The sequence below is a fragment of the Mesoplodon densirostris genome, chromosome 9 (genome assembly GCF_025265405.1).
Source record: "Mesoplodon densirostris isolate mMesDen1 chromosome 9, mMesDen1 primary haplotype, whole genome shotgun sequence".
Classification (NCBI taxonomy): domain Eukaryota; kingdom Metazoa; phylum Chordata; class Mammalia; order Artiodactyla; family Ziphiidae; genus Mesoplodon; species Mesoplodon densirostris.
This window is the reverse complement of record NC_082669.1, coordinates 31,744,778-31,770,968: the sequence shown is the minus strand read 5'-3', so window position 1 is coordinate 31,770,968 and position 26,191 is coordinate 31,744,778.

Genomic DNA, 26,191 nt, shown 5'->3' with positions numbered 1-26,191 from the left:
GACCATAGAGCAAGGGTGGTCTATGGAAAACTCTGCTATAATTTACATGGGAATTGGATCTGTACATGAATATATATATATATATATATGTGTGTGTGTGTATATATATGTATATATGTATATGTATATATATATATATGTATTGTACAAATGAACCAGATTGTGTACACATAGGACAAACAATGTCCTATTCATTACACCTATTTAAAAAATTGAAACAACGAAGAAAAGTAATGTGACATAAACTTATAGGGGTTTTTCCTGGCACATTCCATTGTAATTTACAACCTAGGAACAGGACTTCCAGAAAGGCTCTGCTGCCCTAGTAACCAGATTTGGCAATGGAGAAATGATGCCGCCTTGTGGCCGTTTCCCACAACAGCAGCTTTAATCCCAGTTCTACTGGTCACTAAATATTCACACTCATTGCATGCCTGTAAATGACACCTGCCCTCAAAAAAACCCTGGGTTCGAATATCGACCAAAAAATTCAAAAGCGGGCCTCCTTCCAAGAAGACAATTTCAATAGGATTATTGTACTCACCGTTTTTTTCTGTTTTTGTTTAACAGAAATTTAAAATGTTGTGGGAAAAGCTGAACATTAGGAATAACTAAAGACATGCAAATCCAAATTACAAAAACCTATCAGCTCACACCAGTCAGAATGGCCATCAGCAAAAATTCTGCAAAAAATAAATGCTGAAGGTTTTGTGGAGAAGTGCCTACCCTTGGTTCAACGTGGGACATGGTAAGAGCCAGTAATGAAAACACAAAGGAGGTGCCTTGAAAAGATAAGTATGGAGCTACCATTCAATCAAGCATACCCACAGCTTGGCCTATCGCATGAGAGTATAAGAATCAAAAAGTCACAGGCTGGGCTTCACTGGTGGTGCAGCGGTTGAGAATCTGCCTGGCGATGCAGGGGACACGGGTTCATGTGCCCATCCAAGAAGATCCAACATGGCGCAAAGTGGCTGGTCCCGTGTGTTATGGCTGCTGGGCCTGCACGTCCGGAGCCTTTGCTCCGCAAAGGGAGAGGCCACGGCAGTGAGAGGCCCACATACCGCAAACAAACAAACAAACAAACAAAAAGACACAGCCTGGCAATCCTTCACTACAGCAATATGTACCACAGCCAACACTTGGAAGCAGCGAAAATGTCCATCAACAGAGGAATGCACAAAGAAGAAGCGTTCCATGTACACAATGGAATATGTCTCCAAAAAATATAAATTCATTTAAAAATCAAACATATGTAAGGGGACATCAGCATTTGTGGGTTTATCCGGGCACATTGCACACTAATTTATAAGCGAGGAACACCACTGCTAGGAAGGTCTGTTTCCCTAGTTACCAAATTGGCAAAGCAGAAATGGTGCCGCCCTCTCGCCATTACCTGCAACAGCAGGTATAAAACCTTTGCTAAGGGTCACTTCATATGCACCAGTACTGGAGGGCTGTAAATGAAACTTGCCCTCAAAACGTCTTGAGGGAGGTAAAGGACAAAATATTTCAAAATGTCATACATACTTCAAGAAAACAATTAGAAGAGGTAAGCTGTACTCTCAGTTTGAAGGAAAAAAGGACATGCCAGAAAGTTCAATTTCAAGGGATTATGAGACAGATGCAAATCCAAGCACAAAGAAGTATCAGCTCACACTAGTCAGAGTAAACATCAGCAAAAAATCTACAAAGAATAAATGCTGAAGGTGTTGTGGAGAAGTGCATACCCTCAAATTTAAGTGGGACATAACCTGGTAAGTGCCACTAATGAGAACAGAGTGGAGGTGCCTTTACAAGGAAAACATTTCGCTACCATGTGATCCAGGAGGCCCACTCCTGGGCCTATAACCTAAGAAGACAGAATTGGAAAGACACAGGCAGGCAAATGTGCATTGCCGCAGTTATTACAATAGCCAAGACATGGAAGCAACCAAAATGTCCATCAACAGATGAGTGGACAAAGATGAACTGGTGCATGTATAGATGGAAAATTAGCCAAGTAGAAAAAGAACACAATGCCATGTGCAGCACCGTAGATGGGTCTAGAGGTAATCACGCAACTTGTAGTAAGTCAGAAAGAGTAAGACACATATCGTATGATATCACTTATAGGGGTTACCTAAAAATTGATACCAGTGAAGATATTTCCACAGAGAAGGGCAATCACAGATTCATTAAACAAACTTATGGCTCACCAATGGAAAGGTGTGAGGATTGGATACATTAGGCTATTGGTGTAAAGAGACACATACCAACACAAGTGAAATATATAATCACCAAAGACCTACGGAATACCAAGAGAAGACTACTCAACATTCTGCCATAACGTACAAGGGAAAAGGATCCCAGGAAGAACAGACATATGTATATGTGTAAAAGAACCACATCTTGCACACCTAGAAGAAGCCAAACATTGTAATCCAACATGCTGTGATAAAAAATAAAAATTCAATTACAAAAATGAACAAGAAGTAGTGAGACATAAACTTAAGAGGCTTTTTCCTGGCACATTCCATTCTAAATTACAACCTAGAACACAACTTCCACTGAGGCTTTGCTTCCTTAGTAACCAGATTTGGTAAAGGAGAACTGCTGCCACCTTGTGGCCGTTTCACACAACAGCAGATTTAATCCAAGGGCTAATGGTCAGTTGATATTCAAAATAATGGCAGGCCTGTAAATGACACCTGCCCTGAAAACAAATCCTGGGGTCGTATATCAACAAAAAATTCAAAAGACATCCACTTTTCAAAACGACAGTTTCAAAAGGCATATTTTATGCACATTTGACTTCTCTTTCCTTTTCTTTCTTTCTTTTGTTAAAAAAACAGGAATGGAAAAAGGCTGAACATCAGGAATTAATAAAGACATGCAAATCCATTGTACAAAAACGTTCACCTGACAGCCGACAGAATGATCATCAGCAAAAAAAAGTCTACAAAGAATAAATGCTGCATGGGTTTTTGAGAACAGCCTACACTTTAGCGGCTGGTGGGATGTAACCTGGTAACAGCGAGTAGTGAGAACAGAACGGTGGTGTGTTTAAGAGTAAACATTGAGATACCATGTGATCTGGTAGACCTACTCTTGGCCTATCACCTGAGTAGACCAGAATCAAAAAGACACAGGCTGAAATCCCTGCACTGTAGCAACATGTACCATGGCCAAGACCTGGAAGAAACAAAAATGTCCATCAACAGAAAAATGCACCAAGAAGATGTCATCCATGTACAAAATGGAATATTAGCCATGGAAAAGCATGGTGCAGTGCCGTTGGCACCACCAGAGAAAGATCTAGAGATAATCACCCAACTTGAAGTAAGAAGGAAACCAAAAGACAGACATCCTATGGCATCCCTCATAGGTGTTACCTAAAAATTGATAGCCATGAAATAATTTCCAAGAGAAGGACACGCATAGATTCAGAAAACCAATTTATGTTTAACCAAATGGAAAGGTGTAAGGAATATATGAATTAGGATATGGGAGTTAACAGACATGTACTAATACATATGAAATATATAATCACAAAACACCTATGGAATACGAAGACAGGTCTACTCAACACTCTATAATAACATACACGGGAGAGGATCCAAAGAGGAATAGACAGATACATTGATAGCATGAACCAGAAACTGTACACATAGGAGAATCTACATTTTTATCAAATTTGCTCTGATAATTAAAAAAATTAAATTTACAAACAAAAATATCTAGGAGATATAATCTCTTGGGGGTTTGTGCTGGCACATTCTACTCGAATTTGCAGCTTATTAACACGATTTCCAGGAAAGCTCTGTTACCCCAAATCCCACAGCTGGAAATGGAGAAATGCTGCCGCCTTGTGGCCGTTTCCCACAAGAGCGGCTTTAAACCCACAGCTAATGGTCACTTAACTTTCTCAAGGACTCAGGGCTGTAAAGGTCACCTGCCGTCAAAAAATGTCCTGAGGTAGGGAATGGCCAAAGTATTCAAAACTGGCAAATTTTTCAAGGAGATAGTATGGAGGGGTAAGTTTTACTCACTCATTTTCAAAAAAGAAGAAAATGGATAAAAGCTCAACATCAGGAGTTATTGGACTCATGCAAATCTAACCTCCAAAAAGGTTTCAAATCACACATGTCTATTATCATCAGACAAAGTCTACAAACAATAAATGCTGAAGGGGTTATAGAGAACTGTGTACCCTTATCTGCTGGTGGGATGTAAAGTGGTAAGAGCTAATAATGGGAACAGAAAGGAGCTGCGTTTACAAGTAAAAATTGAACCCCCATTCCATTCAGCAGACCCACCGCTGAGCCTCTCACCTGAGAAGTCCAGAGTCGAGAAGGCACAGGCTTCAACAGCTGCACTGCAGGAATTTTCACAGTAGCCAAGACACGGAAGCATCCAAAATGTCCATCACCACATGAATGGATAAAGAAGTGGTCCGTGTACACAATGGAATATTACCCATGGAAAACGATGAAACACTGCTCTCTGAGGCACCATAGATGAGCCTAGAGATAATCACAGAACATGAGGTAAGTAGGAAAGCAAAAGACATATCCTATGATATCACTTATAGGCGTTATCTAACAACTGACACAAATGAACATATTTCCACAGTGAAAGACACTCACAGACTTAGAAAACAAACTATGCTTGTCTAAAAGGAAAGGTGGTGGGAATGGAAAAATTAAGATTAGGGTTACCATACGTGTACAAATACCTATTAAATACATATATCAAAAAGACCGACCATAGAGCAAGGGTGGTCTATGGAAAACTCTGCTATAATTTACATGGGAATTGGATCTGTACATGAATATATATATATATATATATATGTGTGTGTGTGTATATATATGTATATATGTATATGTATATATATATATATGTATTGTACAAATGAACCAGATTGTGTACACATAGGACAAACAATGTCCTATTCATTACACCTATTTAAAAAATTGAAACAACGAAGAAAAGTAATGTGACATAAACTTATAGGGGTTTTTCCTGGCACATTCCATTGTAATTTACAACCTAGGAACAGGACTTCCAGAAAGGCTCTGCTGCCCTAGTAACCAGATTTGGCAATGGAGAAATGATGCCGCCTTGTGGCCGTTTCCCACAACAGCAGCTTTAATCCCAGTTCTACTGGTCACTAAATATTCACACTCATTGCATGCCTGTAAATGACACCTGCCCTCAAAAAAACCCTGGGTTCGAATATCGACCAAAAAATTCAAAAGCGGGCCTCCTTCCAAGAAGACAATTTCAATAGGATTATTGTACTCACCGTTTTTTTCTGTTTTTGTTTAACAGAAATTTAAAATGTTGTGGGAAAAGCTGAACATTAGGAATAACTAAAGACATGCAAATCCAAATTACAAAAACCTATCAGCTCACACCAGTCAGAATGGCCATCAGCAAAAATTCTGCAAAAAATAAATGCTGAAGGTTTTGTGGAGAAGTGCCTACCCTTGGTTCAACGTGGGACATGGTAAGAGCCAGTAATGAAAACACAAAGGAGGTGCCTTGAAAAGATAAGTATGGAGCTACCATTCAATCAAGCATACCCACAGCTTGGCCTATCACCTGAGAGTATAAGAATCAAAAAGTCACAGGCTGGGCTTCACTGGTGGTGCAGTGGTTGAGAATCTGCCTGCCGATGCAGGGGACACGGGTTCATGTGCCCATCCAAGAAGATCCAACATGGCGCAAAGTGTCTGGTCCCGTTGGCTATGGCTGCTGGGCCTGCACGTCCGGAGCCTTTGCTCCGCAAAGGGAGAGGCCACGGCAGTGAGAGGCCCACATACCGCAAAAAAACAAACAAACAAACAAAAAGACACAGACTGGCAATCCTTCACTACAGCAATATGTACCACAGCCAACACTTGGAAGCAACGAAAATGTCCATCAACAGAGGAATGCACAAAGAAGAAGTGTTCCATGTACACAATGGAATATGTCTCCAAAAAATATAAATTCATTTAAAAATCAAACATATGTAAGGGGACATCAGCATTTGTGGGTTTATCCGGGCACATTGCACACTAATTTATAAGCGAGGAACACCACTGCTAGGAAGGTCTGTTTCCCTAGTTACCAGATTGGCAAAGCAGAAATGGTGCCGCCCTCTCGCCATTACCTGCAACAGCAGGTATAAAACCTGTGCTAAGGGTCACTTCATATGCACCAGTACTGGAGGGCTGTAAATGAAACTTGCCCTCAAAATGTCTTGAGGGAGGTAAAGGACAAAATATTTCAAAATGTCATACATACTTCAAGAAAACAATTAGAAGAGGTAAGCTGTACTCTCAGTTTGAAGAAAAAAAGGACATGCCAGAAAGATCAATTTCAAGGGATTATGAGACACATGCAAATCCAAGCACAAAGAAGTATCAGCTCACACTAGTCAGAGTAAACATCAGCAAAAAATCTACAAAGAATAAATGCTGAAGGTGTTGTGGAGAATTGCATACCCTCAAATTTAAGTGGGACATAACCTGGTAAGTGCCACTAATGAGAACAGAGTGGAGGTGCCTTTACAAGGAAAACATTTCGCTACCATGTGATCCAGGAGGCCCACTCCTGGGCCTATAACCTAAGAAGACAGAATTGGAAAGACACAGGCAGGCAAATGTGCATTGCCGCAGTTATTACAATAGCCAAGACATGGAAGCAACCAAAATGTCCATCAACAGATGAGTGGACAAAGATGAACTGGTGCATGTATAGATGGAAAATTAGCCAAGTAGAAAAAGAACACAATGCCATGTGAAGCACCGTAGATGGGTCTAGAGGTAATCACGCAACTTGTAGTAAGTCAGAAAGAGTAAGACACATATCGTATGATATCACTTATAGGGGTTACCTAAAAATTGATACCAGTGAAGATATTTCCACAGAGAAGGGCAATCACAGATTCATTAAACAAACTTATGGCTCACCAATGGAAAGGTGTGAGGATTGGATACATTAGGCTATTGGTGTAAAGAGACACATACCAACACAAGTGAAATATATAATCACCAAAGACCTACGGAATACCAAGAGAAGACTACTCAACATTCTGCCATAACGTACATGGGAAAAGGATCCCAGGAAGAACAGACATATGTATATGTGTAAAAGAACCACATCTTGCACACCTAGAAGAAGCCAAACATTGTAATCCAACATGCTGTGATAAAAAATAAAAATTCAATTACAAAAATGAACAAGAAGTAGTGAGACATAAACTTAAGAGGCTTTTTCCTGGCACATTCCATTCTAAATTACAACCTAGAACACAACTTCCATTGAGGCTTTGCTGCCTTAGTAACCAGATTTGGTAAAGGAGAACTGCTGCCACCTTGTGGCCGTTTCACACAACAGCAGATTTAATCCAAGGGCTAATGGTCAGTTGATATTCAAAATAATTGCAGGCCTGTAAATGACACCTGCCCTGAAAACAAATCCTGGGGTCGTATATCAACAAAAAATTCAAAAGACATCCACTTTTCAAAACGACAGTTTCAAAAGGCATATTTTATGCACATTTGTCTTCTCTTTCCTTTTCTTTCTTTCTTTTGTTAAAAAAACAGGAATGGAAAAAGGCTGAACATCAGGAATTAATAAAGACATGCAAATCCATTTTACAAAAACGTTCACCTGACAGCCGACAGAATGATCATCAGCAAAAAAAAGTCTACAAAGAATAAATGCTGCATGGGTTTTTGAGAACAGCCTACACTTTAGCGGCTGGTGGGATGTAACCTGGTAACAGCGAGTAGTGAGAACAGAACGGTGGTGTGTTTAAGAGTAAACATTGAGATACCATGTGATCTGGTAGGCCCACTCTTGGCCTATCACCTGAGTAGACCAGAATCAAAAAGACACAGGCTGAAATCCCTGCACTGTAGCAACATGTACCATGGCCAAGACCTGGAAGAAACAAAAATGTCTATCAACAGAAAAATGCACCAAGAAGATGTCATCCATGTACAAAATGGAATATTAGCCATGGAAAAGCATGGTGCAGTGCCGTTGGCACCACCAGAGAAAGATCTAGAGATAATCACCCAACTTGAAGAAAGAAGGAAACCAAAAGACAGACATCCTATGGCATCCCTTATAGGTGTTACCTAAAAATTGATAGCCATGAAATAATTTCCAAGAGAAGGACACGCATAGATTCAGAAAACCAATTTATGTTTAACCAAATGGAAAGGTGTAAGGAATATATGAATTAGGATATGGGAGTTAACAGACATGTACTAATACGTATGAAATATATAATCACAAAACACCTATGGAATACGAAGACAGGTCTACTCAACACTCTATAATAACATACACGGGAGAGGATCCAAAGAGGAATAGACAGATACATTGATAGCATGAACCAGAAACTGTACACATAGGAGAATCTACATTTTTATCAAATTTGCTCTGATAATTAAAAAAATTAAATTTACAAACAAAAATATCTAGGAGATATAATCTCTTGGGGGTTTGTGCTGGCACATTCTACTCGAATTTGCAGCTTATTAACACGATTTCCAGGAAAGCTCTGTTACCCCAAATCCCACAGCTGGAAATGGAGAAATGCTGCCGCCTTGTGGCCGTTTCCCACAAGAGCGGCTTTAAACCCACAGCTAATGGTCACTTAACTTTCTCAAGGACTCAGGGCTGTAAAGGTCACCTGCCGTCAAAAAATGTCCTGAGGTAGGGAATGGCCAAAGTATTCAAAACTGGCAAATTTTTCAAGGAGATAGTATGGAGGGGTAAGTTTTACTCACTCATTTTCAAAAAAGAAGAAAATGGATAAAAGCTCAACATCAGGAGTTATTGGACTCATGCAAATCTAACCTCCAAAAAGGTTTCAAATCACACATGTCTATTATCATCAGACAAAGTCTACAAACAATAAATGCTGAAGGGGTTATAGAGAACTGTGTACCCTTATCTGCTGGTGGGATGTAAAGTGGTAAGAGCTAATAATGGGAACAGAAAGGAGCTGCGTTTACAAGTAAAAATTGAACCCCCATTCCATTCAGCAGACCCACCGCTGAGCCTCTCACCTGAGAAGTCCAGAGTCGAGAAGGCACAGGCTTCAACAGCTGCACTGCAGGAATTTTCACAGTAGCCAAGACACGGAAGCATCCAAAATGTCCATCACCACATGAATGGATAAAGAAGTGGTCCGTGTACACAATGGAATATTACCCATGGAAAACGATGAAACACTGCTCTCTGAGGCACCATAGATGAGCCTAGAGATAATCACAGAACATGAGGTAAGTAGGAAAGCAAAAGACATATCCTATGATATCACTTATAGGCGTTATCTAACAACTGACACAAATGAACATATTTCCACAGTGAAAGACACTCACAGACTTAGAAAACAAACTATGCTTGTCTAAAAGGAAAGGTGGTGGGAATGGAAAAATTAAGATTAGGGTTACCATACGTGTACAAATACCTATTAAATACATATATCAAAAAGACCGACCATAGAGCAAGGGTGGTCTATGGAAAACTCTGCTATAATTTACATGGGAATTGGATCTGTACATGAATATATATATATATATATATATATATGTGTGTGTGTATATATATGTATATATGTATATGTATATATATATATATGTATTGTACAAATGAACCAGATTGTGTACACATAGGACAAACAATGTCCTATTCATTACACCTATTTAAAAAATTGAAACAACGAAGAAAAGTAATGTGACATAAACTTATAGGGGTTTTTCCTGGCACATTCCATTGTAATTTACAACCTAGGAACAGGACTTCCAGAAAGGCTCTGCTGCCCTAGTAACCAGATTTGGCAATGGAGAAATGATGCCGCCTTGTGGCCGTTTCCCACAACAGCAGCTTTAATCCCAGTTCTACTGGTCACTAAATATTCACACTCATTGCATGCCTGTAAATGACACCTGCCCTCAAAAAAACCCTGGGTTCGAATATCGACCAAAAAATTCAAAAGCGGGCCTCCTTCCAAGAAGACAATTTCAATAGGATTATTGTACTCACCGTTTTTTTCTGTTTTTGTTTAACAGAAATTTAAAATGTTGTGGGAAAAGCTGAACATTAGGAATAACTAAAGACATGCAAATCCAAATTACAAAAACCTATCAGCTCACACCAGTCAGAATGGCCATCAGCAAAAATTCTGCCAAAAATAAATGCTGAAGGTTTTGTGGAGAAGTGCCTACCCTTGGTTCAACGTGGGACATGGTAAGAGCCAGTAATGAAAACACAAAGGAGGTGCCTTGAAAAGATAAGTATGGAGCTACGATTCAATCAAGCATACCCACAGCTTGGCCTATCGCCTGAGAGTATAAGAATCAAAAAGTCACAGGCTGGGCTTCACTGGTGGTGCAGTGGTTGAGAATCTGCCTGCCGATGCAGGGGACACGGGTTCATGTGCCCATCCAAAAAGATCCAACATGGCGCAAAGTGTCTGGTCCCGTGTGCTATGGCTGCTGGGCCTGCACGTCCGGAGCCTTTGCTCCACAAAGGGAGAGGCCACGGCAGTGAGAGGCCCACATACCGCAAACAAACAAACAAACAAACAAAAAGACACAGCCTGGCAATCCTTCACTACAGCAATATGTACCACAGCCAACACTTGGAAGCAACGAAAATGTCCATCAACAGAGGAATGCACAAAGAAGAAGTGTTCCATGTACACAATGGAATATGTCTCCAAAAAATATAAATTCATTTAAAAATCAAACATATGTAAGGGGACATCAGCATTTGTGGGTTTATCCGGGCACATTGCACACTAATTTATAAGCGAGGAACACCACTGCTAGGAAGGTCTGTTTCCCTAGTTACCAGATTGGCAAAGCAGAAATGGTGCCGCCCTCTCGCCATTACCTGCAACAGCAGGTATAAAACCTGTGCTAAGGGTCACTTCATATGCACCAGTACTGGAGGGCTGTAAATGAAACTTACCCTCAAAATGTCTTGAGGGAGGTAAAGGACAAAATATTTCAAAATGTCATACATACTTCAAGAAAACAATTAGAAGAGGTAAGCTGTACTCTCAGTTTGAAGGAAAAAAGGACATGCCAGAAAGTTCAATTTCAAGGGATTATGAGACAGATGCAAATCCAAGCACAAAGAAGTATCAGCTCACACTAGTCAGAGTAAACATCAGCAAAAAATCTACAAAGAATAAATGCTGAAGGTGTTGTGGAGAAGTGCATACCCTCAAATTTAAGTGGGACATAACCTGGTAAGTGCCACTAATGAGAACAGAGTGGAGGTGCCTTTACAAGGAAAACATTTCGCTACCATGTGATCCAGGAGGCCCACTCCTGGGCCTATAACCTAAGAAGACAGAATTGGAAAGACACAGGCAGGCAAATGTGCATTGCCGCAGTTATTACAATAGCCAAGACATGGAAGCAACCAAAATGTCCATCAACAGATGAGTGGACAAAGATGAACTGGTGCATGTATAGATGGAAAATTAGCCAAGTAGAAAAAGAACACAATGCCATGTGCAGCACCGTAGATGGGTCTAGAGGTAATCACGCAACTTGTAGTAAGTCAGAAAGAGTAAGACACATATCGTATGATATCACTTATAGGGGTTACCTAAAAATTGATACCAGTGAAGATATTTCCACAGAGAAGGGCAATCACAGATTCATTAAACAAACTTATGGCTCACCAATGGAAAGGTGTGAGGATTGGATACATTAGGCTATTGGTGTAAAGAGACACATACCAACACAAGTGAAATATATAATCACCAAAGACCTACGGAATACCAAGAGAAGACTACTCAACATTCTGCCATAACGTACATGGGAAAAGGATCCCAGGAAGAACAGACATATGTATATGTGTAAAAGAACCACATCTTGCACACCTAGAAGAAGCCAAACATTGTAATCCAACATGCTGTGATAAAAAATAAAAATTCAATTACACAAATGAACAAGAAGTAGTGAGACATAAACTTAAGAGGCTTTTTCCTGGCACATTCCATTCTAAATTACAACCTAGAACACAACTTCCATTGAGGCTTTGCTGCCTTAGTAACCAGATTTGGTAAAGGAGAACTGCTGCCACCTTGTGGCCGTTTCACACAACAGCAGATTTAATCCAAGGGCTAATGGTCAGTTGATATTCAAAATAATTGCAGGCCTGTAAATGACACCTGCCCTGAAAACAAATCCTGGGGTCGTATATCAACAAAAAATTCAAAAGACATCCACTTTTCAAAACGACAGTTTCAAAAGGCATATTTTATGCACATTTGTCTTCTCTTTCCTTTTCTTTCTTTCTTTTGTTAAAAAAACAGGAATGGAAAAAGGCTGAACATCAGGAATTAATAAAGGCATGCAAATCCATTGTACAAAAACGTTCACCTGACAGCCGAGAGAATGATCGTCAGCAAAAAAAAAGTCTACAAATAATAAATGCTGCATGGGTTTTAGAGAACAGCCTACACTTTAGCGGCTGGTGGGATGTAACCTGGTAACAGCGAGTAGTGAGAACAGAACGGTGGTGTGTTTAAGAGTAAACATTGAGATACCATGTGATCTGGTAGGCCCACTCTTGGCCTATCACCTGAGTAGACCAGAATCAAAAAGACACAGGCTGAAATCCCTGCACTGTAGCAACATGTACCATGGCCAAGACCTGGAAGAAACAAAAATGTCCATCAACAGAAAAATGCACCAAGAAGATGTCATCCATGTACAAAATGGAATATTAGCCATGGAAAAGCATGGTGCAGTGCCGTTGGCACCACCAGAGAAAGATCTAATCACCCAACTTGAAGTAAGAAGGAAACCAAAAGACAGACATCCTATGGCATCCCTTATAGGTGTTACCTAAAAATTGATAGCCATGAAATAATTTCCAAGAGAAGGACACGCATAGATTCAGAAAACCAATTTATGTTTAACCAAATGGAAAGGTGTAAGGAATATATGAATTAGGATATGGGAGTTAACAGACATGTACTAATACGTATGAAATATATAATCACAAAACACCTATGGAATACGAAGACAGGTCTACTCAACACTCTATAATAACATACACGGGAGAGGATCCAAAGAGGAATAGACAGATACATTGATAGCATGAACCAGAAACTGTACACATAGGAGAATCTACATTTTTATCAAATTTGCTTTGATCTTTAAAAAAAAATTAAATTTACAAACAAAAATATCTAGGAGATATAATCTCTTGGGGGTTTGTGCTGGCACATTCTACTCGAATTTGCAGCTTATTAACACGATTTCCAGGAAAGCTCTGTTACCCCAAATCCCACAGCTGGAAATGGAGAAATGCTGCCGCCTTGTGGCCGTTTCCCACAAGAGCGGCTTTAAACCCACAGCTAATGGTCACTTAACTTTCTCAAGGACTCAGGGCTGTAAAGGTCACCTGCCGTCAAAAAATGTCCTGAGGTAGGGAATGGCCAAAGTATTCAAAACTGGCAAATTTTTCAAGGAGATAGTATGGAGGGGTAAGTTTTACTCACTCATTTTCAAAAAAGAAGAAAATGGATAAAAGCTCAACATCAGGAGTTATTGGACTCATGCAAATCTAACCTCCAAAAAGGTTTCAAATCACACATGTCTATTATCATCAGACAAAGTCTACAAACAATAAATGCTGAAGGGGTTATAGAGAACTGTGTACCCTTATCTGCTGGTGGGATGTAAAGTGGTAAGAGCTAATAATGGGAACAGAAAGGAGCTGCGTTTACAAGTAAAAATTGAACCCCCATTCCATTCAGCAGACCCACCGCTGAGCCTCTCACCTGAGAAGTCCAGAGTCGAGAAGGCACAGGCTTCAACAGCTGCACTGCAGGAATTTTCACAGTAGCCAAGACACGGAAGCATCCAAAATGTCCATCACCACATGAATGGATAAAGAAGTGGTCCGTGTACACAATGGAATATTACCCATGGAAAACGATGAAACACTGCTCTCTGAGGCACCATAGATGAGCCTAGAGATAATCACAGAACATGAGGTAAGTAGGAAAGCAAAAGACATATCCTATGATATCACTTATAGGTGTTATCTAACAACTGACACAAATGAACATATTTCCACAGTGAAAGACACTCACAGACTTAGAAAACAAACTATGCTTGTCTAAAAGGAAAGGTGGTGGGAATGGAAAAATTAAGATTAGGGTTACCATACGTGTACAAATACCTATTAAATACATATATCAAAAAGACCGACCATAGAGCAAGGGTGGTCTATGGAAAACTCTGCTATAATTTACATGGGAATTGGATCTGTACATGAATATATATATATATATATATATGTGTGTGTGTGTATATATATGTATATATGTATATGTATATATATATATATATATGTATTGTACAAATGAACCAGATTGTGTACACATAGGACAAACAATATCCTATTCATTACACCTATTTAAAAAATTGAAACAACGAAGAAAAGTAACGTGACATAAACTTATAGGGGTTTTTCCTGGCACATTCCATTGTAATTTACAACCTAGGAACAGGACTTCCAGAAAGGCTCTGCTGCCCTAGTAACCAGATTTGGCAATGGAGAAATGATGCCGCCTTGTGGCCGTTTCCCACAACAGCAGCTTTAATCCCAGTTCTACTGGTCACTAAATATTCACACTCATTGCATGCCTGTAAATGACACCTGCCCTCAAAAAAACCCTGGGTTCGAATATCGACCAAAAAATTCAAAAGCGGGCCTCCTTCCAAGAAGACAATTTCAATAGGATTATTGTACTCACCGTTTTTTTCTGTTTTTGTTTAACAGAAATTTAAAATGTTGTGGGAAAAGCTGAACATTAGGAATAACTAAAGACATGCAAATCCAAATTACAAAAACCTATCAGCTCACACCAGTCAGAATGGCCATCAGCAAAAATTCTGCAAAAAATAAATGCTGAAGGTTTTGTGGAGAAGTGCCTACCCTTGGTTCAACGTGGGACATGGTAAGAGCCAGTAATGAAAACACAAAGGAGGTGCCTTGAAAAGATAAGTATGGAGCTACGATTCAATCAAGCATACCCACAGCTTGGCCTATCGCCTGAGAGTATAAGAATCAAAAAGTCACAGGCTGGGCTTCACTGGTGGTGCAGTGGTTGAGAATCTGTCTGCCGATGCAGGGGACACGGGTTCATGTGCCCATCCAAGAAGATCCAACATGGCGCAAAGTGTCTGGTACCGTGTGCTATGGCTGCTGGGCCTGCACGTCCGGAGCCTTTGCTCCACAAAGGGAGAGGCCACGGAAGTGAGAGGCCCACATACCGCAAACAAACAAACAAACAAACAAAAAGACACAGCCTGGCAATCCTTCACTACAGCAATATGTACCACAGCCAACACTTGGAAGCAACGAAAATGTCCATCAACAGAGGAATGCACAAAGAAGAAGCATTCCATGTACACAATGGAATATGTCTCCAAAAAATATAAATTCATTTAAAAATCAAACATATGTAAGGGGACATCAGCATTTGTGGGTATATCCGGGCACATTGCACACTAATTTATAAGCGAGGAACACCACTGCTAGGAAGGTCTGTTTCCCTAGTTACCAGATTGGCAAAGCAGAAATGGTGCCGCCCTCTCGCCATTACCTGCAACAGCAGGTATAAAACCTGTGCTAAGGGTCACTTCATATGCACCAGTACTGGAGGGCTGTAAATGAAACTTGCCCTCAAAACGTCTTGAGGGAGGTAAAGGACAAAATATTTCAAAATGTCATACATACTTCAAGAAAACAATTAGAAGAGGTAAGCTGTACTCTCAGTTTGAAGGAAAAAAGGACATGCCAGAAAGATCAATTTCAAGGGATTATGAGACACATGCAAATCCAAGCACAAAGAAGTATCAGCTCACACTAGTCAGAGTAAACATCAGCAAAAAATCTACAAAGAATAAATGCTGAAGGTGTTGTGGAGAAGTGCATACCCTCAAATTTAAGTGGGACATAACCTGGTAAGTGCCACTAATGAGAACAGAGTGGAGGTGCCTTTACAAGGAAAACATTTCGCTACCATGTGATCCAGGAGGCCCACTCCTGGGCCTATAACCTAAGAAGACAGAATTGGAAAGACACAGGCAGGCAAATGTGCATTGCCGCAGTTATTACAATAGCCAAGACATGGAAGCAACCAAAATGTCCATCAACAGATGAGTGGACAAAGATGAACTGGTGCATGTATAGATGGAAAATTAGCCAAGTAGAAAAAGAACACAATGCCATGTGCAGCACCGTAGATGGGTCTAGAGGTAATCACGCAACTTGTAGTAAGTCAGAAAGAGTAAGACACATATCGTATGATATCACTTATAGGGGTTACCTAAAAATTGATACCAGTGAAGATATTTCCACAGAGAAGGGCAATCACAGATTCATTAAACAAACTTATGGCTCACCAATGGAAAGGTGTGAGGATTGGATACATTAGGCTATTGGTGTAAAGAGACACATACCAACACAAGTGAAATATATAATCACCAAAGACCTACGGAATACCAAGAGAAGACTACTCAACATTCTGCCATAACGTACATGGGAAAAGGATCCCAGGAAGAACAGACATATGTATATGTGTAAAAGAACCACATCTTGCACACCTAGAAGAAGCCAAACATTGTAATCCAACATGCTGTGATAAAAAATAAAAATTCAATTACAAAAATGAACAAGAAGTAGTGAGACATAAACTTAAGAGGCTTTTTCCTGGCACATTCCATTCTAAATTACAACCTAGAACACAACTTCCATTGAGGCTTTGCTGCCTTAGTAACCAGATTTGGTAAAGGAGAACTGCTGCCACCTTGTGGCCGTTTCACACAACAGCAGATTTAATCCAAGGGCTAATGGTCAGTTGATATTCAAAATAATTGCAGGCCTGTAAATGACACCTGCCCTGAAAACAAATCCTGGGGTCGTATATCAACAAAAAATTCAAAAGACATCCACTTTTCAAAACGACAGTTTCAAAAGGCATATTTTATGCACATTTGTCTTCTCTTTCCTTTTCTTTCTTTCTTTTGTTAAAAAAACAGGAATGGAAAAAGGCTGAACATCAGGAATTAATAAAGACATGCAAATCCATTGTACAAAAACGTTCACCTGACAGCCGAGAGAATGATCGTCAGCAAAAAAAAGTCTACAAAGAATAAATGCTGCATGGGTTTTAGAGAACAGCCTACACTTTAGCGGCTGGTGGGATGTAACCTGGTAACAGCGAGTAGTGAGAACAGAACGGTGGTGTGTTTAAGAGTAAACATTGAGATACCATGTGATTTGGTAGGCCCACTCTTGGCCTATCACCTGAGTAGACCAGAATCAAAAAGACACAGGCTGAAATCCCTGCACTGTAGCAACATGTACCATGGCCAAGACCTGGAAGAAACAAAAATGTCCATCAACAGAAAAATGCACCAAGAAGATGTCATCCATGTACAAAATGGAATATTAGCCATGGAAAAGCATGGTGCAGTGCCATTGGCACCACCAGAGAAAGATCTAGAGATAATCACCCAACTTGAAGTAAGAAGGAAACCAAAAGACAGACATCCTATGGCATCCCTTATAGGTGTTACCTAAAAATTGATAGCCATGAAATAATTTCCAAGAGAAGGACACGCATAGATTCAGAAAACCAATTTATGTTTAACCAAATGGAAAGGTGTAAGGAATATATGAATTAGGATATGGGAGTTAACAGACATGTACTAATACGTATGAAATATATAATCACAAAACACCTATGGAATACGAAGACAGGTCTACTCAACACTCTATAATAACATACACGGGAGAAGATCCAAAGAGGAATAGACAGATACATTGATAGCATGAACCAGAAACTGTACACATAGGAGAATCTACATTTTTATCAAATTTGCTCTGATAATTAAAAAAATTAAATTTACAAACAAAAATATCTAGGAGATATAATCTCTTGGGGGTTTGTGCTGGCACATTCTACTCGAATTTGCAGCTTATTAACACGATTCCCAGGAAAGCTCTGTTACCCCAAATCCCACAGCTGGAAATGGAGAAATGCTGCCGCCTTGTGGCCGTTTCCCACAAGAGCGGCTTTAAACCCACAGCTAATGGTCACTTAACTTTCTCAAGGACTCAGGTCTGTAAAGGTCACCTGCCGTCAAAAAATGTCCTGAGGTAGGGAATGGCCAAAGTATTCAAAACTGGCAAATTTTTCAAGGAGATAGTATGGAGGGGTAAGTTTTACTCACTCATTTTCAAAAAAGAAGAAAATGGATAAAAGCTCAACATCAGGAGTTATTGGACTCATGCAAATCTAACCTCCAAAAAGGTTTCAAATCACACATGTCTATTATCATCAGACAAAGTCTACAAACAATAAATGCTGAAGGGGTTATAGAGAACTGTGTACCCTTATCTGCTGGTGGGATGTAAAGTGGTAAGAGCTAATAATGGGAACAGAAAGGAGCTGCGTTTACAAGTAAAAATTGAACCCCCATTCCATTCAGCAGACCCACCGCTGAGCCTCTCACCTGAGAAGTCCAGAGTCGAGAAGGCACAGGCTTCAACAGCTGCACTGCAGGAATTTTCACAGTAGCCAAGACACGGAAGCATCCAAAATGTCCATCACCACATGAATGGATAAAGAAGTGGTCCGTGTACACAATGGAATATTACCCATGGAAAACGATGAAACACTGCTCTCTGAGGCACCATAGATGAGCCTAGACATAATCACAGAACATGAGGTAAGTAGGAAAGCAAAAGACATATCCTATGATATCACTTATAGGCGTTATCTAACAACTGACACAAATGAACATATTTCCACAGTGAAAGACACTCACAGACTTAGAAAACAAACTATGCTTGTCTAAAAGGAAACGTGGTGGGAATGGAAAAATTAAGATTAGGGTTACCATACCTGTACAAATACCTATTAAATACATATATCAAAAAGACTGACCATAGAGCAAGGGTGGTCTATGGAAAACTCTGCTATAATTTACATGGGAATTGGATCTGTACATGAATATATATATATATATATGTGTGTGTGTGTGTGTATATATATGTATATATGTATATGTATATATATATATATGTATTGTACAAATGAACCAGATTGTGTACACATAGGACAAACAATATCCTATTCATTACACCTATTTAAAAAATTGAAACAACGAAGAAAAGTAATGTGACATAAACTTATAGGGCTTTTTCCTGGCACATTCCATTGTAATTTACAACCTAGGAACAGGACTTCCAGAAAGGCTCTGCTGCCCTAGTAACCAGATTTGGCAATGGAGAAATGATGCCGCCTTGTGGCAGTTTCCCACAACAGCAGCTTTAGTCCCAGTTCTACTGGTCACTAAATATTCACACTCATTGCATGCCTGTAAATGACACCTGCCCTCAAAAAAACCCTGGGTTCGAATATCGACCAAAAAATTCAAAAGCGGGCCTCCTTCCAAGAAGACAATTTCAATAGGATTATTGTACTCACCGTTTTTTTTCTGTTTTTGTTTAACAGAAATTTAAAATGTTGTGGGAAAAGCTGAACATTAGGAATAACTAAAGACATGCAAATCCAAATTACAAAAACCTATCAGCTCACACCAGTCAGAATGGCCATCAGCAAAAATTCTGCAAAAAATAAATGCTGAAGGTTTTGTGGAGAAGTGCCTACCCTTGGTTCAACGTGGGACATGGTAAGAGCCAGTAATGAAAACACAAAGGAGGTGCCTTGAAAAGATAAGTATGGAGCTACGATTCAATCAAGCATACCCACAGCTTGGCCTATCGCCTGAGAGTATAAGAATCAAAAAGTCACAGGCTGGGCTTCACTGGTGGTGCAGTGGTTGAGAATCTGCCTGCCGATGCAGGGGACACGGGTTCATGTGCCCATCCAAGAAGATCCAACATGGCGCAAAGTGGCTGGTCCCGTGTGCTATGGCTGCTGGGCCTGCACGTCCGGAGCCTTTGCTCCGCAAAGGGAGAGGCCACGGCAGTGAGAGGCCCACATACCGCAAACAAACAAACAAACAAACAAAAAGACACAGACTGGCAATCCTTCACTACAGCAATATGTACCACAGCCAACACTTGGAAGCAACGAAAATGTCCATCAACAGAGGAATGCACAAAGAAGAAGTGTTCCATGTACACAATGGAATATGTCTCCGAAAAATATAAATTCATTTAAAAATCAAACATATGTAAGGGGACATCAGCATTTGTGGGTTTATCCGGGCACATTGCACACTAATTTATAAGCGAGGAACACCACTGCTAGGAAGGTCTGTTTCCCTAGTTACCAGATTGGCAAAGCAGAAATGGTGCCTCCCTCTCACCATTACCTGCAACAGCAGGTATAAAACCTGTGCTAAGGGTCACTTCATATGCACCAGTACTGGAGGGCTGTAAATGAAACTTACCCTGTGATAAAAAATAAAAATTCAATTACAAAAATGAACAAGAAGTAGTGAGACATAAACTTAAGAGGCTTTTTCCTGTTACATTCCATTCTAAATTACAACCTAGAACACAAGTTCCATTGAGGCTTTGCTGCCTTAGTAACCAGATTTGGTAAAGGAGAACTGCTGCCACCTTGTGGCCGTTTCACACAACAGCAGATTTAATCCAAGGGCTAATGGTCAGTTGATATTCAAAATAATTGCAGGCCTGTAAATGACACCTGCCCTGAAAACAAATCCTGGGGTCGTATATCAACAAAAAATTCAAAAGACATCCACTTTTCAAAACGACAGTTTCAAAAGGCATATTTTATGCACATTTGTCTTCTCTTTCCTTTTCTTTCTTTCTTTTGTTAAAAAAACAGGAATGGAAAAAGGCTGAACATCAGGAATTAATAAAGACATGCAAATCCATTGTACAAAAACGTTCACCTGACAGCCGAGAGAATGATCGTCAGCAAAAAAAAAGTCTACAAAGCATAAATGCTGCATGGGTTTTAGAGAACAGCCTACACTTTAGCGGCTGGTGGGATGTAACCTGGTAACAGCGAGTAGTGAGAACAGAACGGTGGTGTGTTTAAGAGTAAACATTGAGATACCATGTGATCTGGTAGACCCACTCTTGGCCTATCACCTGAGTAGACCAGAATCAAAAAGACACAGGCTGAAATCCCTGCACTGTAGCAACATGTACCATGGCCAAGACCTGGAAGAAACAAAAATGTCCATCAACAGAAAAATGCACCAAGAAGATGTCATCCATGTACAAAATGGAATATTAGCCATGGAAAAGCATGGTGCAGTGCCATTGGCACCACCAGAGAAAGATCTAGAGATAATCACCCAACTTGAAGTAAGAAGGAAACCAAAAGACAGACATCCTATGGCATCCCTTATAGGTGTTACCTAAAAATTGATAGCCATGAAATAATTTCCAAGAGAAGGACACGCATAGATTCAGAAAACCAATTTATGTTTAACCAAATGGAAAGGTGTAAGGAATATATGAATTAGGATATGGGAGTTAACAGACATGTACTAATACGTATGAAATATATAATCACAAAACACCTATGGAATACGAAGACAGGTCTACTCAACACTCTATAATAACATACACGGGAGAAGATCCAAAGAGGAATAGACAGATACATTGATAGCATGAACCAGAAACTGTACACATAGGAGAATCTACATTTTTATCAAATTTGCTCTGATAATTAAAAAAATTAAATTTACAAACAAAAATATCTAGGAGATATAATCTCTTGGGGGTTTGTGCTGGCACATTCTACTCGAATTTGCAGCTTATTAACACGATTTCCAGGAAAGCTCTGTTACCCCAAATCCCACAGCTGGAAATGGAGAAATGCTGCCGCCTTGTGGCCATTTCCCACAAGAGCGGCTTTAAACCCACAGCTAATGGTCACTTAACTTTCTCAAGGACTCAGGGCTGTAAAGGTCACCTGCCGTCAAAAAATGTCCTGAGGTAGGGAATGGCCAAAGTATTCAAAACTGGCAAATTTTTCAAGGAGATAGTATGGAGGGGTAAGTTTTACTCACTCATTTTCAAAAAAGAAGAAAATGGATAAAAGCTCAACATCAGGAGTTATTGGACTCATGCAAATCTAACCTCCAAAAAGGTTTCAAATCACACATGTCTATTATCATCAGACAAAGTCTACAAACAGTAAATGCTGAAGGGGTTATAGAGAACTGTGTACCCTTATCTGCTGGTGGGATGTAAAGTGGTAAGAGCTAATAATGGGAACAGAAAGGAGCTGCGTTTACAAGTAAAAATTGAACCCCCATTCCATTCAGCAGACCCACCGCTGAGCCTCTCACCTGAGAAGTCCAGAGTCGAGAAGGCACAGGCTTCAACAGCTGCACTGCAGGAATTTTCACAGTAGCCAAGACACGGAAGTATCCAAAATGTCCATCACCACATGAATGGATAAAGAAGTGGTCCGTGTACACAGTGGAATATTACCCATGGAAAACGATGAAACACTGCTCTCTGAGGCACCATAGATGAGCCTAGAGATAATCACAGAACATGAGGTAAGTAGGAAAGCAAAAGACATATCCTATGATATCACTTATAGGCGTTATCTAACAACTGACACAAATGAACATATTTCCACAGTGAAAGACACTCACAGACTTAGAAAACAAACTATGCTTGTCTAAAAGGAAAGGTGGTGGGAATGGAAAAATTAAGATTAGGGTTACCATACCTGTACAAATACCTATTAAATACATATATCAAAAAGACCGACCATAGAGCAAGGGTGGTCTATGGAAAACTCTGCTATAATTTCCATGGGAATTGGATCTGTACATGAATATATATATATATATATATATATATGTGTGTGTGTATATATATGTATATATGTATATGTATATATATATATATGTATTGTACAAATGAACCAGATTGTGTACACATAGGACAAACAATATCCTATTCATTACACCTATTTAAAAAATTGAAACAACGAAGAAAAGTAATGTGACATAAACTTATAGGGGTTTTTCCTGGCACATTCCATTGTAATTTACAACCTAGGAACAGGACTTCCAGAAAGGCTCTGCTGCCCTAGTAACCAGATTTGGCAATGGAGAAATGATGCCGCCTTGTGGCCGTTTCCCACAACAGCAGCTTTAATCCCAGTTCTACTGGTCACTAAATATTCACACTCATTGCATGCCTGTAAATGACACCTGCCCTCAAAAAAACCCTGGGTTCGAATATCGACCAAAAAATTCAAAAGCGGGCCTCCTTCCAAGAAGACAATTTCAATAGGATTATTGTACTCACCGTTTTTTTCTGTTTTTGTTTAACAGAAATTTAAAATGTTGTGGGAAAAGCTGAACATTAGGAATAACTAAAGACATGCAAATCGAAATTACAAAAACCTATCAGCTCACACCAGTCAGAATGGCCATCAGCAAAAATTCTGCCAAAAATAAATGCTGAAGGTTTTGTGGAGAAGTGCCTACCCTTGGTTCAACGTGGGACATGGTAAGAGCCAGTAATGAAAACACAAAGGAGGTGCCTTGAAAAGATAAGTATGGAGCTACCATTCAATCAAGCATACCCACAGCCTGGCCTATCGCCTGAGAGTATAAGAATCAAAAAGTCACAGGCTGGGCTTCACTGGTGGTGCAGTGGTTGAGAATCTGTCTGCCGATGCAGGGGACACAGGTTCATGTGCCCATCCAAGAAGATCCAACATGGCGCAAAGTGTCTGGTCCCGTGTGCTATGGCTGCTGGGCCTGCACGTCCGGAGCCTTTGCTCCACAAAGGGAGAGGCCACGGCAGTGAGAGGCCCACATACCGCAAACAAACAAACAAACAAACAAAAAAACACAGCCTGGCAATCCTTCACTACAGCAATATGTACCACAGCCAACACTTGGAAGCAACGAAAATGTCCATCAACAGAGGAATGCACAAAGAAGAAGCGTTCCATGTACACAATGGAATATGTCTTCAAAAAAATATAAATTCATTTAAAAATCAAACATATGTAAGGGGACATCAGCATTTGTGGGTTTATCCGGGCACATTGCACACTAATTTATAAGCGAGGAACACCACTGCTAGGAAGGTCTGTTTCCCTAGTTACCAGATTGGCAAAGCAGAAATGGTGCCGCCCTCTCGCCATTACCTGCAACAGCAGGTATAAAACCTGTGCTAAGGGTCACTTCATATGCACCAGTACTGGAGGGCTGTAAATGAAACTTGCCCTCAAAATGTCTTGAGGGAGGTAAAGGACAAAATATTTCAAAATGTCATACATACTTCAAGAAAACAATTAGAAGAGGTAAGCTGTACTCTCAGTTTGAAGAAAAAAAGGACATGCCAGAAAGATCAATGTCAAGGGATTATGAGACACATGCAAATCCAAGCACAAAGAAGTATCAGCTCACACTAGTCAGAGTAAACATCAGCAAAAAATCTACAAAGAATAAATGCTGAAGGTGTTGTGGAGAAGTGCATACCCTCAAATTTAAGTGGGACATAACCTGGTAAGTGCCACTAATGAGAACAGAGTGGAGGTGCCTTTACAAGGAAAACATTTCGCTACCATGTGATCCAGGAGGCCCACTCCTGGGCCTATAACCTAAGAAGACAGAATTGGAAAGACACAGGCAGGCAAATGTGCATTGCCGCAGTTATTACAATAGCCAAGACATGGAAGCAACCAAAATGTCCATCAACAGATGAGTGGACAAAGATGAACTGGTGCATGTATAGATGGAAAATTAGCCAAGTAGAAAAAGAACACAATGCCATGTGCAGCACCGTAGATGGGTCTAGAGGTAATCACGCAACTTGTAGTAAGTCAGAAAGAGTAAGACACATATCGTATGATATCACTTATAGGGGTTACCTAAAAATTGATACCAGTGAAGATATTTCCACAGAGAAGGGCAATCACAGATTCATTAAACAAACTTATGGCTCACCATTGGAAAGGTGTGAGGATTGGATACATTAGGCTATTGGTGTAAAGAGACACATACCAACACAAGTGAAATATATAATCATCAAAGACCTATGGAATACCAAGAGAAGACTACTCAACATTCTGCCATAACGTACATGGGAAAAGGATCCCAGGAAGAACAGACATATGTATATGTGTAAAAGAACCACATCTTGCACACCTAGAAGAAGCCAAACATTGTAATCCAACATGCTGTGATAAAAAATAAAAATTCAATTACAAAAATGAACAAGAAGTAGTGAGACATAAACTTAAGAGGCTTTTTCCTGGCACATTCCATTCTAAATTACAACCTAGAACACAACTTCCATTGAGGCTTTGCTGCCTTAGTAACCAGATTTGGTAAAGGAGAACTGCTGCCACCTTGTGGCCGTTTCACACAACAGCAGATTTAATCCAAGGGCTAATGGTCAGTTGATATTCAAAATAATGGCAGGCCTGTAAATGACACCTGCCCTGAAAACAAATCCTGGGGTCGTATATCAACAAAAAATTCAAAAGACATCCACTTTTCAAAACGACAGTTTCAAAAGGCATATTTTATGCACATTTGTCTTCTCTTTCCTTTTCTTTCTTTCTTTTGTTAAAAAAACAGGAATGGAAAAAGGCTGAACATCAGGAATTAATAAAGACATGCAAATCCATTGTATAAAAACGTTCACCTGACAGCCGAGAGAATGATCGTCAGCAAAAAAAAAGTCTACAAAGAATAAATGCTGCATGGGTTTTAGAGAACAGCCTACACTTTAGCGGCTGGTGGGATGTAACCTGGTAACAGCGAGTAGTGAGAACAGAACGGTGGTGTGTTTAAGAGTAAACTTTGAGATATCATGTGATCTGGTAGGCCCACTCTTGGCCTATCACCTGAGTAGACCAAAATCAAAAAGACGCAGGCTGAAATCCCTGCACTGTAGCAACATGTACCATGGCCAAGACCTGGAAGAAACAAAAATGTCCATCAACAGAAAAATGCACCAAGAATATGTCATCCATGTACAAAATGGAATATTAGCCATGGAAAAGCATGGTGCAGTGCCGTTGGCACCACCAGAGAAAGATCTAGAGATAATCACCCAACTTGAAGTAAGAAGGAAACCAAAAGACAGACATCCTATGGCATCCCTTATAGGTGTTACCTAAAAATTGATAGCCATGAAATAATTTCCAAGA